Raw genomic sequence first — 14,895 nt, forward strand, 5'->3', positions numbered from 1 at the left:
ATGCCAGTGTCAGAAGCTGTATGGTCACAACTCCTGAGAGTGTCTGGAGAAGAGCCGTAGAAACCACATCCACACGCCGTTGAGAAAGTGAAAAATAACACAAGCTTATTTCTGAATTATTTGATATAGTAAAACACAGGTGTCAAGGGCTGGATTTTATTCTTCTAATGGCTAGACTGCATCCTACTGTGTATATATTTAAACTTCTTCATCCAGCAATGAACATTTAGTTGATTTCATATCTTGGTTATTGAGTATACTCAATGCAGAGGATATGCTTGTGTGGATCTAGGTGTCTGTCTGACGCAAGTTCTTCATTTCTCTTATTTCTCTTTCTGCAATAGTGTGGTTGTTGGAGTCTATGGTAGCTCTGTGTGCAGGTCTTTTGTGCAATCTCCGTTTTGTTCTCCATCACAACTGAACTAACGTACATTCCCAGTAACAGAGTATGTGTGTTCCCTGCCTCCCCACTGTGGCAGCAGTTGTTAATTCGCTGTCTTCTGGATAACATTTGGTTTTGAACTGGTGGTAAGAGATCTCCCAATGATTTTACATTTTCCTGACAATGATGGGGAGGAGCTTGTTTGTATACTTGTTCTGTATTTTGTTTTTCCATTTTCGTGTGTGTGTGTGTGTGTGTGTGTGTGTGTGTGTGTGTGTGTGTGTGTGTGTATGAACGTTTTGCATGCGCAGGCACATGCATACATATGGATTAATGTTGGGAGACATTGTCTATTGCTATTCTGTCTTATTCAGTGAGGCATAATTTATCCAACACAGCACTTGCAAACATGGCTAGTTTTGCTAGCTGGCTTCTCGCTCTGGGAAATCCTAATATTTGCCTTCTGAGGCCAGAATTTCAAGCAGGATGTTGCACCAAAAAGGCGTTTATGTGACTCCTGGAAACCTGTCGGTAAACCTGTGCTGCAAGGATATAACCACCGAACCATCCTTCCAGCCTTTTGTACATCTTTGGAGAAATGCTTGTTCAGATAACTTGCCTAGTACTTTATCAGGATACTTGAGTTTTGCTACTATGTTGGTTGAGTTCTTTTCCTAGCTAGATATCTTGATTTTAACCAAAAGGCCAAGAAGCAATCATATCTGTATATTAACTCCACAGTTTGTACAAATGTTCTTCTTTTTTATAGGGTGACCCTTGACTCTGTTGATGATTTCTTTTGTTGTATCCAAATCTTTTTGTTATTGTTTTTTAATTTTAAAATTGCCATTTTAATCATCTGTGTGTGTGTGTACCATGGTGCCCATGAAGAAGTCAGTGAAGTCAGCTCCTTTGTCCTACCATGTGGGTCCTGGGCATTGAAGCCAGGTCAGGAGGCTTCGTAGGAAGTTCACCCACTGAACCATCTTGCTGACCCATGTGCCAAAGCTTCTTACTTTTCTATCAGCCCACATATCTAGGTTTGCATTACCGCCTATACTTTTGAGCTCTTATCCATAAATGTCTTGTCTGTCCCATTGCCTGCAAATGTTTTGTATCAGCATTTAGCTCCTTGCTCTGCGGGGCTGACTGCTACGCCGGTGACATTTCTCAGTCATCTCTGTTTTTCAAGAAGACTCTTCAACATCTCTTTTCCATGTGATTTCCTACTTACCAGTTTTATTGTCCTGTAGTGACACATCATTAGCTTTTAATGATGGAAAGCCACATGTAAGATGATAGTGGATCAAAGTCAACACTGTGCATCTGAAAGAACAGTGAACGCTTGGAAGTTCATTTAGGAAAGCTTGAATAGTTCAAGTTTAGCTCTGCTTCTCTTATGCCATTTAGAATGACAAAACATCTACATAGAAGAGTTCTGTGAATTACCCAGATGTGTCCAACCATCTGAATTTGCAGTGTCCAAAGGCTGAATTTTTATATGAAGATAATTAGTTTCTTGCCTGACTGTAAGAATGGAAGATTATATTTCAGTGGAATCTGGTGCTCGAGTGAAATTAGCCATCACCTGAGTTAGTAAGTGACTCAGTTTGGAGTTGGTCCAGTCAGACGGTTTCTGGACTGTCCTACTTCTCTTTCTTGTTAGCTGGATACTTCTGGACAAATTATGAAACCTTAATGTTCGAATTGTGAGTTGCTGATCATAAAGGTTTTTTATCATGTCTGTCTTCTGTAGTTCAGGCAAGATGCAGCAGAGGTCATATAGACTTCATCAGATATAAAGTGATAATCAAATAACAATGGGCATCATGTGGCATGCACCTTTTATGTCTCCTGCTTACCAGAATTAGAATGGTGGGCCTGGTTTTCTGTCGTCTATAGTCCCTAATATACAGGAAATACATGATTATTATTAATTATTAAATAAGTATTGTAACACGATCTTACAATATGCCACTTACCTTTGTTAATACAGATTTGATTCTGAGTCTTCTTGTTTATACCCCTTAGAATGTCCATGAGCTGATATGTAATGTCTCCTTTAGACAAGATGCTTGGAGCAGAAATACTCAGGAAAATCTTAGTTGAGCAAACTAGATACTTTTTATTATTAGCATGTTTTAAAACAATATCAGACTTTTAATTTTGCTTTTTATTATTATGGGATCAAATTTTTCTTCTATAGAAGAGAACAGCAAGGGATGGGGATTTGTTTAAAGTTGCTCATATAACAAAAGAAAAATGTAGCATTTGGATAAAATATTACCCAACTCCTGAGGACCCACTATAATTTCTGCCCTCTACTCAAGCCTCATAAACATGAAGTGATGATTGGATGTCTCTGCAGCGCAACCTATGTAGTACTGGGGTAGTTTTCTAATGACATAGCTATTAGTAGTTATTAGGCAGGAAACTGTATTTTCTTAGTCTTTTGATGCAGATCAATTTGTGTAATTAGATATTTAGATATTGTCTGAGTAAGTGACAAAGGGATGTATGTTATACATGAGATCTCCTTCAAAAATTAAAAAAAATAAAACCTGAAATAAGTAAGAATTATTCAAAAGTAAACTTCATGGATGATATTGTGCATGTAAATGCCAGGTCCCTACCGTACTAGAAGGTCTGGAGGTACAGAGTATGGCAGATGGTTCTTGTCTCAGTTTGTAGATTGATAGAGGCAAATGTAAAAGCAAATTATTAGAAAGAAAATGCACTGCAGTATAGAAATGTACCAGAATCAGCAGATCAGAAGCTGGAATGGTCTATTGTGCCCTGTGGGTTCAGGAAAGATGCAGCAAAACTGATATGCTGACTAACTTACAAGAGTCAATCTTCTTCAAGAAGACCAGAGAAACCATTGCAGAGATGTGGAAAATGAATAGCAAAGACCAAGGCAGAAAACCCTATTGTCGATTTGATGAAGTGCAAATAATTCAGTTTGACTGAGATGTAGAAGGGCCCAGGAAACAATGGCTTGGGATAAATGCGCAGGCAGGGCACACATGATGAAAGACCTTGCTCCACAGTGTGGGCTTGATATAGGAGTCAACATTAACCATTTAACAGTATAAACATAGATGAAGAGATTATTCCCTTATTGGGTAAAAGGATAATTGGAGACAGCTGACCAAGGCCAGTGGGGGTGAGTTACTTTTCTATTACTGTGGTAAAACACCACAATCACAGCAACTTTTAAGTTTCTGTTATGGTGGGGGAGCATAGCAGCAAACTTGGCCTGGCAGCAAAAGTGGAAAGCCAAGAACACACACATCTAAATACAATCAAGAAGCAGAGAGAGTGAACAGGAAGAAGGCCAGGCTATGAAAGAGACACCCCCACCCACATGCTGCACTTCCACCAGCAAGCCTGCGCATTTTAAGTTGAGTGCTAGAGATCTTCACCAACTTGGACCAAATGTTAAAATATCTGAGCCTATGGGGGAATATTCTCATTCAGGCCACTACATGGAGATGACTGTTGTAAACAAAGTTCAAGGGTGGACATACTGAAGGGAATGGTTTCCAGGGATGGCTGCATATATACTGTATATATAAAGTGCATATATATATATATATATATATATATACACTTTAGAATAGATATGTGAGCCTCATCTCAGCCTTTTACATAAGATCCTATTAGCCTATGAGGTAGGCTCTTAATTTCAGCCTGGGGTGTGTGTGTGTGTGTGTGTGTGTGTGTGTGTGTGTGTGTGTGTGTGTGTGTGTGTTGTGTCTGTATCCATGTGTGGAAGTCAAAAGATAACTATTGTCAGGCCTCAAGACTTTACCATCTTTTGTTTTAGACAGAGTCTCTCACTAGCCCAGAACTTTGTCACATGGTCCAAGCTAGTTGGTTCATGGGCTCCCGTGATCAAATCTCTGTTTCCAATCCCAGGCAGAATGCCTGGATTTTTTTTTTTTTACATGGCTTCTGGGGATCCAAACTCAGTTAATCACATTTGCAAGGCAATAGCTTCATTTACTGAGCTCTCTTTTGAGCCCTTCAACAGGTTATCCTTATGTGCTGTTAGTGAGGCACAGAAACCATCACCCTAAAACACGGCAATTTGATATATGAGTCTACCAACAAACATTTTACCAACTGAGCTACATCCTCCATCCTTCAACCTTAAGAGAATTATCTTGGGGTCCCATGAGAACTAATTCTTGGATCTCTTTTAAAAAAGTGTTGTTTCTAATAACTTAAACACCCTTACAGGCTTTCAGAACTGGGAACTAAGACTTGAAAACAAAGCCTCTGATCTACAAATTCTTGGGAAGAAACCATCCCCAAAGCCTCCAAACACAAGGTCAACTCAAATTGAACAGTGTCACTGGAACATTTGAAGACAACTTGAGAAAAGGGATGTGAACTATCTTATTTTTAGTGTTGTGTTGATTGCACATTGAAACAGTCTATATATGCCTGGTGAAGCAGACAGCATACAGACTCAAAGCGTGTTTGATTAAAAAGACACTGGCAAGTCTTTAAAAAGAAAGAATGATGTTTTTGATGAGAACATATGTTTTCTGTGACCAGAATGGACAGGACAAAGGCTACAACTGGTAATGAAAATCTGGAAATGTCATAGTTGAAGGCCGGAGGGCTAGGGCTAGGACGGTCAGAAGGCATGTTCAGTTTGGAGATTATGGAATGAAACAAACCGACAGCAGGAATGCTGTGCTTATTAATTTTTATGTGTCCACTTAAGTGGTTGCAAGGTGCCCACATTCTGTTACGCTGTGTTTCCTGGTGCAGAGTGTGCTTGATGTGGTTAGGATTTATTTGTTGGGCTGAAGCAGATGGTACCCTGTAACGCTGGGTGGCCCTCATCCAGTCAGTTAAAGCCCAAATAGAAGCGAAGCTCCCAATGATGAGGGCCTCCGTCCTGCCCAACAGCCTTCAGACTCAAACCCAGACGTGTGAGCTTTGCTGGGGCTTGGCTTGCTGATCATTACAGTGAAATGAAACCATCCATTCTCCTGCATTTCCAGCTTGCCAGCTCAGCCATAGACTGGGGATTTCCTGGCCTCCGCCATCATTTGTAAAACAACTCCTTACAGTAAATTATATGCATCCAGGACATTTCAGAGATAAACAAGCTATAAACAACAAGAGCTCTACACAGTCAGCCCTCTGCATCTGCAGTTTTTATATCCATGGATTGAATGCACCATGGATGAAAAATGTTCAGGAAAACATTGTGTCTCTATAACGACTTGTATATTGCACATACTTTTTTGTCACTATTCTGTAAACATTGTAAGTACCATTTACATTATAATGAGTATTATAAATTAATGAGAGATGTTTAAGTGCAATAGAATGTGTACAAGAGATATGCAGCTATTATGCTCTTTGGTAAAAGAGATGTGTGTACTGATTTTGATAACTGGGGGTGCCTTAGAACTAATTTAAGAATACAGAGAGAGAATATTTCCATGCATTATGCTTTGTGTTTCATCTCCCCACCAAGGGTTCTAATACAAATAGTAATCTAGAACAGGTTGATTAACACACACACTGTTCACATTTGCTCTCTCTAGTGACCTAATTCATAGCGAATCTCAGAAAATTCAGTTTCTCTGCATATACAACTAATAAAACTAATTATTCAAAGATGTGTGTGTGTGTGTGTGTGAGTATGTGTGCGTGTGTGTGTGTGTGTGATCTGCATACCTGTGACTTTCATACACTCAGCCACTTGGAGTTTTTCAGCCCCGGATGCATGCCACTCAGTCTAGCTTAGAAAAATGAGCACAACTCAGACATTTTTTTTTAAAGCTTTCAGCATCCTAGCTTCCATTTAGGATTCCATCTTCACATACTGTCTTCATTGTTAAAGTGTCTGAAAATGCAAAGCAGTCAGGCAGCACATGGATTAAGCGACAACGTCATTGGGTTTCAAACGCTAACGATTCACAGCTCAATTATGTTATTTACTGGGATGCTTGGCTTAGCTATTGGAATCTCTGCATATTTATAGCTACCTCACACGAACCTTTTGAAAATATCCTGATGTGAAAATAAAACCAGAAACACATTAGTTTTTAGTGGGCAGGTTAAAATTATGGTTCTAGGTATTTAAAAGTGGGAAAAAAAAAGTCAATTACGTTCAGATGTTTCAACAGGATGGTTTGGTACTGACAATAGAGAGCTGATTACAAATGGCCTGATTATGCTTTTGTTTCTGGAAAAGAATATTCAAGGATCTAAGTTACAATCTAATCTGTTTTTCTTTCCATTTTGTGGGGTTCTAGATGGGACCTGTTCCCCAAACTCAGCACTTTCACTCTCTGCTTCAAATTCAGCTAAAAAAAATAAATCCCAAGAGTCACAGGATAACTTTGCTTCATTCAACTTTTGAAGCGTCGTTTCCCTTCAGCAGTGTCTGGATAACAACAGCTTCCAAAGGAAGGGCGCTCTCAATCTTCCCACAGCAGCAGGAGTGTCTTTAAAGTTGTAGGAAAATGATGTGCTGCTAAACTTACAGTGTGTGTGTGTGTGTGTGTGTGTGTGTGTGTGTGTGTGTGTGTGTGTCCCCAGCACAGGTCCCCTGAAGCTGGAACCACACATGGCTCTGAGTTATCCAACATGAGGTTTAGAAACTGATCTTGGAGTCCTCTGAAAGAGGAGCGTATCTTTTAACCTCTCAGCCATCTCTTAGCACCCCCAACCTATTTTTTAACATATGCACTTACAAGTAAGCTACATTTAAGCTTGGAGATGTCTATCACCTGGCCTTATGTCCCACAGGGGCTTAGCATCATTTTTTGAAATTATTTTAATTTAGAAATAGGAAACCTCATAGGGAGAAGAAGAGAAAACCACAAACTATGCAGGTAGCGTTTTACTTCTTGAGCTTGTCACGCCCTCATTTGTTCACTAGTCCCCATCATGAGAAAAGACTCAGCCACCCACAATAATGCTATTAATGGGGATATGGATCAGTTTCACAAAGAAGCCAACGATCCTGTGATGGGAAGTCCTATTGCCATGGCCATGGTGATATTCTAGAATTCTTTTCTGTCAGGTTTGGTACATCTTTTTAAAAAATATATTTTATTAATTTATTCATATTACATGTCAGTTGTTATCCCATCCCTTGTATCCTCCCATTCCTCCCTCCCTCCCATTTTCCCCTTATGCCCCTCCCCTATGACTGTTCCTGAGGGAGATTACTTCCCCCTGTATATGCTCATAGGGTATCAAGTCTCTTCTTGGTAGCCTGCTATCCTTCCTCTGAGTGCCACCAGGCCTCCCCATCCAGAGGACGTGGTCAAAATATGGGGCACGAGAGTTCATGTGAAAGTCAGACCCCACTCTCCACTCAACTGTGAAGAATGTCCTGTCCATTGGGTAGATCTGGGTAGGGGTTTGAAGTTCACTGCATGTATTGTCCTTGGCTGGTGCCTTAGTTTGAGCAGGACCCCTGGGCCCAGATCCGCCCGTCAGCCAAATTGAGTCCTTTATGAACTGTCAACTTGGCTCAACGAACTGCATTATATGATCCATGACTGCTTGTGGGATGGCAGCTTGAGAGAGAAGAGACACATAGCATAGGCGAGCATCATTTTCTAAGTAGGTCTGAGTGGGACCAGGGTTCATGCTCTGCAATTCTGCACTTCACAGATTCTCTTATACCAAGTGGAATGACATCACTATGCATGTTTCTTACTGCTGATAGAACAAACTATTATAAAAGCAGCCAATGAAAATAACACATTTACTTTATAGAATAGAAGGCCAAGTTGGTTCTACTGCCTTAAAACCAAAGGCTCAATCTATTCAAGTTGAGGTAGAAAATCTGGGTTTTTTTTTTTGTTTGTTTTTGTTTTTTAATTTTTCCCTTTGTCAGCTTCTAGAGGTAGCCAGAGTCATCGGCTTTTGTGTTCCTTATGTTTCTCTGACTCAACCTCTTTTTCTCCCCTTCCTAAAGATTCTTTTGATTACATTGGGCTCACTGTGTTATTTCAGAGAAGGCCTTCTCTTGGGGCCTTTAATTTCATCACATCTGTACTGTTCATTTTGTCATATGTAGTGGTGTGAATGAAAGTCATCACCCTAGGCTCATATTTTGGATACTTGTTCCCCAGGTAATGGAACTGTCCAGGCCTTGCTGGAGAAGTGTCACTGGTGTTGGTCTTTGAGGTTTCAAAAGCCTCTACCCCACCTCTCTCTCTCCCTCTCTCCCCCATTGATCAGGATGTAAAGCTCTCAGCTCCTTCCCTAGTACCATGTCTGCTACCATGTCCCCCACCATCATAATGGAGTAACCCTGAAACTGTAAGCAAGCCCCTAATTAAATGATTTCTTCTGTAAGTTGTCTTGGGCATAGTGTCTCTTCATAGCAATGGTATAGTAACTAAGACTCCATGAAAAGTCACATCTTAGGTTCTGAGGGACATGGTGTGACATTCTTGGTGGTAGGCAGTCTAGTTACTGTATTGCCTGCCACATGTATATAGATATAGTAAAATGTGGTTTTTAGAATGTGTCTGGAGTAAGTGCTGCTATCTCTAGGTAAGCAGAAAATACATTGTAATTATAGAAAGACACAATTCAGTCTGCATTTATTTATCAATGAATGCTTGAGTAAACATGAGCATACCATTCAGAACCTGTAGACTGTGTACAGTGTCCAGGAGAAATATGGATCTTCACTGTTCAAAGCTTCTGCTAGACACAGATTCTTTCTGAAAACACCATCCTTTATGGCGCATCTTTATTCGTTTACAGTCACCAAACTGAGGGACACATTTCACAGTCTTGTGATAGTTCTACCATACTGCTTAAAAACATGTTTCAAAATATGCCCACATAAAAACGATTCACTCATTACTAAATCACAGACATTCAAAAAATATATTGAAGATTGAACAAGGAAGGTGTTATGGCTAAGGTGGTGCTTTTAATTACAGAACTTGGGTGGAAGAAACAGGCAGAGGGAAGAGGTCCCCTATGATTTCAAGGCCAGTCAGGACTAGAGTGAGACACTAAAAGATATTTAGAATATTTTGGAGACTTTTAAGGTATCAGAAGGCATTCATGAGAATGATGAAAATCATGAACTGGAGGGAGTTTTGTTTATATTACCTAAATGTAAATCTAATTTAGCCAGCACAATACACCCTTAGAAAGATACATTTTAACTTTTCTGAGTGGAAATGTAAATCTAATTTAGCCAGCATAATACACCCTTAGAAAGATATACATTAACTTCTCTGAGTGGAATGCCTCAAAACACAAAGGTTGTTATAACTCTTCCGATTTTAATTTTCTAGACTATATTCCTATTATACATTTCAGCATCCAAAATAGCAGAGTAAGTACAAGAATGTCACCTTTTGAGGCTATATTTCTCAGTTTTGTTGCCACTCCCCCATTGTCCATTTCTCCCATTCCTTTCTTCCTCTCCCAACTTCCTCTTTTATCATATGGCATATGGTGGTGTAAAAGCACATGTTTAGGATCTCTTTATGTCCTTTGCCTAAGATTAAAATGACACTAACTTTCTCAGCAGATGATTATGGGCCTTTTTTTTTTCTCCCACCCTCCCTATAATTGGGGAATAGTGTTTCCCTTTCCATTTCTGGCACTAGACACTTTGCTGGTTAGATTCATTAAGAAGGAGAGAGGGAATTTTCTCACAGAGTGTAGTGTGAAACAAGGAAGGAGATTTTTTTTTTTTTACAGGATTCACACAGGACAGCTGCTGTTGGACCCTGCTGTTAAGGTCTGGCAGTACCTGATAGCCCCTGAGCTTGGTGCTAAAATGAAAGACTCCTTCTTCAGCTGGGGTCCCTCCTCTCTGTCTGCTCTGAGGAAGCCCCAGATGCTCTAAAGAGCATCACACAACCCTCAGGGACATTACAGGCTCAACCTTTTCGTGATAAGAGTACACTTCAGTGTGCATCCAGGGATTCCTATAAATATACCCCGTTCTAATGAGATGTCTTGGTCCCTTAGCTTTCAACCAATGAGGTATTCCCATACCTCTGACTGTACCTGGAGTTCTTCCCCCACCTCCCACTGCCCATAAGATAATTAAGTACTCCTTCCCTTTCTTATAATAGGACTGTGCTATTGCATGTAAACCAAGTATCCCTGGCACCCTAAGCCTCAGCCAATCAAACACATACACTTCTGAAACCCCTCCCACTACTCAAGGTTATAAGAAGGAGCCACCACCATTTATTTCAACAAAGATCACCTGAGACTCCTCGTTTATTCTGGGAAAAGAAGGGCTCCCAGGCAGCCACAGGGGTCACTATGGAGCACTGCTGCCATCTTTCTTGCCCTGCTTGCCTACCAAACTGCCCTTTGCAAAGGTGAGCAGCCAGCTGTTCTCAGAGCAGCCAACCAACTTGCCCAAGTAGGACCAAGTCAGGCCAGACCCTCATTGACCCTTGGCTTGGGTTTTAGAGCCCTGAGCTTCTCACCATCGACTGGCCTGGTACTGACAGCCCAGCTGAAAGAGCAGTAACATTGCAGAGAAATCTTTTCTCCTGCACCCCTGACTGAACTGGAGCTCTTCTGGCACAGATTGGATCTTGGCTCCGACTTCCACCCTTCTGAGCCTGGACACCAGCGTTCCTGGGAGAGGCAGAGTCTTTGATGAGCTCTTCACTCCTTTTTCCCTTACTTTTGCTCTTTTATTTATGTTGTAATTTATTCACGTTACATCCTGATTGTAATATCCTCTCTCTTCTCTTCCTGTTCCCACTCTCCCTCCCTCTTCTGCCCTCTTCCCCTCCCCTAGGCCTCTGACAGGTGGTGCCTTCCTTCACCACCATCTGAACACAGCCTATCAGGTCTCCTCTGGATAGGCTGCATCCCCTTCCTCTGTGTTTCCACTAGGCCTTTCCACTAAGAGGCAGGCATCAAATCACATCTCAAGGCATCAGAGTTCCTGTCAGAGGCAGTCCCCTGTCCTCATGCCCCTTCTCCATGTGGAGAATGAACTGTCCATTGGGTACATCTGAACAGGGGCTCTAGGTTCTCTGTTTGCAATGTCCTTGGTTGGTGCATCAGTTTGTTTTGGCCCCCTGTGTCCAGATCTTGCAACCTTGATAGTCTCCTTGTAGAGATCCTGACAACCCCCTTGCCATCCCCATCCTCCCATCTCCCAACTCTTCCATTCAACTCACAGCTCTTCCTACAAAGAAGTCCCAGCATCTGTCCCAGTGCCCATCCCCCTCACTAGATGGAGTCTCTCAGAGGACATCCAGTGAGTATATACCATGCTTGCCTTTCTGGGTTACCTCACTCAGGATGATCTTTTCTCGTTCCATCCATTTACCTGCAAACTTCAAGATTTCCTTGTTTTTGATAGCTGAATAGTATTCCATTGTGTAAATGTACCACACTCTTTTTTTTTTTTTTTTTTTTTTTGCCCAGAAGCCAATGGTGTTCAAGCCCTCCCATGGGAAGAAGTACACACTTCTAGCCAGGTGGCATCCAGGCCTCCCAGGAAATACTGAATGATAAGAGCACAGTTGGGGAGAACTGATCAGGTCTTAGGCTCTGAGGCAGAGGCAAAGACTGACTGCGAAGGGTGGGAGACGAAAGAGATAGAGAGAGAAAGCACTGAGGAAAACACGAGGCAGGCTGGTTGGCCAGGTGAGTGGCGCGGTGTAAGCTGCAGAAATTCTGTATCTAATGATACTTAAGTGTACGTGTGACCAGAGGCTTCCTTTGTGTGGTTTAGGACCGAGCCACCTGCATTCCTGAGGAGCAAACTTGATATCTTGTTATTGTCATTATTTTCACTTTTGCTTAATAGGAAATTTAAACTACTGTTTTTATTTTCTGACATTGTACAGTAAAGGTTACAGGATCATTAAACTCACCAAGCTGTATTTAAAGGGACAGATGCTTTGATGACAGGTCAGGAACATGATGTGGTCTGTTGGGGAACACAATGGTACTATTGTGATATTTTCTTTTTCAAGGCTGACAACCTGAACACTTCCTACAATCCAAGAAATGTAGAAGCTGCAGGCTGCAGGCTGCCTTTTTGCATCCTAGACTGCCTACTAAAATGCAGAGTCATCTGGCTATGAGAGCTGCAATTTTTCTCCAAGGGAAAAGAATAATAAAATTATTTTCAGGTGAAATTAAAGTTCTGAATTTGAGCTTCAAATATTTCCGAACTTATGCTCAATGTGTTTGCCTCAACTCTCATTAGACTGGTAATAGATTTTTTTTTTGTAATTATTTCAACTCTCAAAGTTCATCTTCTCTTGGAATAGACATGTACTTCCATAAGGACTGTGACTCTGTAGTGTTCCCTTGCTTCTGTGTTTTCCTACTCCTACTCAATAGACTGGAAATTCATGGAGAGCAAGGGCTAGAATTTCAGTATCATCTCTATAAGGGGTTTAAAAATTAAATAATTAAAAGCTCTACCTTCTCATGTCTCAGATTATTAAGAGATAGATTCTATCTTGAGTTAAATTGTGACTCCCCTACATATTTTGACCCTTTACTTCCCAAATGCATTACATTGTACCTTTATTTGGAACTTAGGGCCCCTGAAAATACAAACATTTAATATGTGGCCCTATTGAAAGTGGTGAGCTCCTGATCCGACATAACTAAGTCTTCTTAAACAAAAATGGCTTTAAATAAGCAGCCACCCACAGAGAGGACTGAGGTGACAGGTGAGGCAGTGCTGCTAGTATGTTCCAAGCCAAGGGGTGCCAAAGATTGCCAGCAAGGACTAGATAGAAGCTAGCAAGCCACAAGGAAGGATTTCCTTACAGGTGACCCTGCGTCAGTCTTCCAGCCTCCAGAACTGTATGACACTCTATTGTGTTAAGCTATTGTGTTTGTGACTCACAGAATATTTCCAAGGTAGAGGCCCAACAAAGCCTTGAAGAACATCAACCTTTTTTATTACGATATTAGCATGTCTTAGAGAAGGGTTTACGGTGCGCATCTCTAAGCAAGATTGATAGCTTATGTTGGTTATATTTCTTGCTGTAGACGCTAGTTGTGTTTGGTTTTCGGCAGCAGGTGATGGCTGTGGCTTCCATACAACTTCATCATGTTGTTGTGCATGGAGAGAAAGTGAGCAGGCTGGGAAGATGGGTCAGTTGGGAAAGGGCTCGCTGCGCATGCATGAGAACCTGAGGGAGATTTCAAAAGACCGTAGAAAATGGTGGGTGAGTTGTTCTGAAAATATAATCCCAGAACTGGGGGGGCAGAGAAGCTGGATTCTGGGGCTCACTGGCCAGGCAGGCTAATGTACTTGGTAAATTCAAGGCTAAAGAGAGGCCTAATCTCAGCTAGGAGTGGTGGCACACACCTGTAATCCCAGCACTTGGGGAAGCAGAGGCAGGTAGATCTCTGTGAGTTTGAGGCCAGTCTAGTCTACAAAGTGAGCCCAGGACACCCAAAGCTACACAAAGAAACCTTGTTTCAAAAAACAAACAAAAAAACCAAAATAAACAAAACAAAACAAAACAAAACAGAGGTGTGTGTGTGGAGACAGAGAGAGGAGAGGGGACTAATCTCAAAAGACAAAGAGGATATTAACAGAGTTATGACAACAGTGATTGACTATTGGACCTCATATGAATGCCCACATGTGCATTTGCACACTTTCCCATGTGTGTACACATGTATGTACATGCGCACACACAGTTTACAATGTACTCTCTGTCTTTAATTTCTCCAGACCTAGTGCTGTGGTGTAGAAATATTCAATAGGCAGTTGTTTGTGGTCCTCTGTGCCCTTAGGGGCTGGGTGGGTACCATGAATCTAGATGTGATACATGTAGTGATTCAGACATGGAGTTTTCACAGCAACCCCCTGTAAGTGTATTCTCAGCTTCATAGATTGCAGCATCCCTCATATTCCCAAGTCCCTTTGTAATAAATAATTCCTTTCTTTTTCTCTTTTCTCCAGAGCTACAGCTTCAACTATGATCTCATGCATGGTAGGGAACTGTGCTCTGTGGCTAGCCCACAAGAAATAATCTAATTCCATTTCCTTTAATGCTTGACTACTGATAACTTTTAAGTTTCATGTGCCAGCTGCTGTTTTAAAAGGAAAAAAAAAAGTCTTGGTTACTTTTTCTTTGGTTCTGGTGGAAAGATGAAATCACTCTATTCCCTAATCTGTATGAGGATCTGCAACCCGCCCCCCCCCACTACCTACCCACAATAAACCCTAAACCTAGTCAATTTTCTTTCTTTTATCATGGTATTTCAAACTGGCCCAGGCCAGGGCCAGGCCAGGGGAGGATCTCATAGTCTCTGGAAGTCGCATGATACATGTGGCATCACTCCTGTTATTCTGACTAACTTCTAAGTGCAGGTGTATCCAATTGCCTCATGGTTTAACACATAAGAGTCAAGCTCCAGATGTGATCCATCTAACCATGCAGCAATGCTTGTGATAGTCATCATAGTGCATTGATCCTCATGTTTCTGGAGGCCAGCTGCCCCCTGTAACCCCCAGCTCCTGCCTCCGCCGT

The 14,895-nt window shown here is 41.4% G+C and overlaps 1 pseudogene across 1 annotated transcript; it reads right to left on the minus strand.

Moving 5' to 3' along the window:
- Positions 1 to 7,318: 7,318 nt before the first annotated feature.
- LOC311595681 (protein transport protein Sec61 subunit gamma-like) lies at positions 7,319 to 7,924 on the minus strand (annotated as a pseudogene). The gene is made up of 2 exons: positions 7,854 to 7,924; positions 7,319 to 7,453 (listed from the first exon to the last, which is right to left on the minus strand). The product of its transcript is annotated as a protein transport protein Sec61 subunit gamma-like (transcript).
- Positions 7,925 to 14,895: the final 6,971 nt, after the last annotated feature.

This window comes from Acomys minous (assembly GCF_964271855.1).
Source record: "Acomys minous genome assembly, chromosome: 4".
Classification (NCBI taxonomy): Eukaryota; Metazoa; Chordata; class Mammalia; order Rodentia; family Muridae; genus Acomys; species Acomys minous.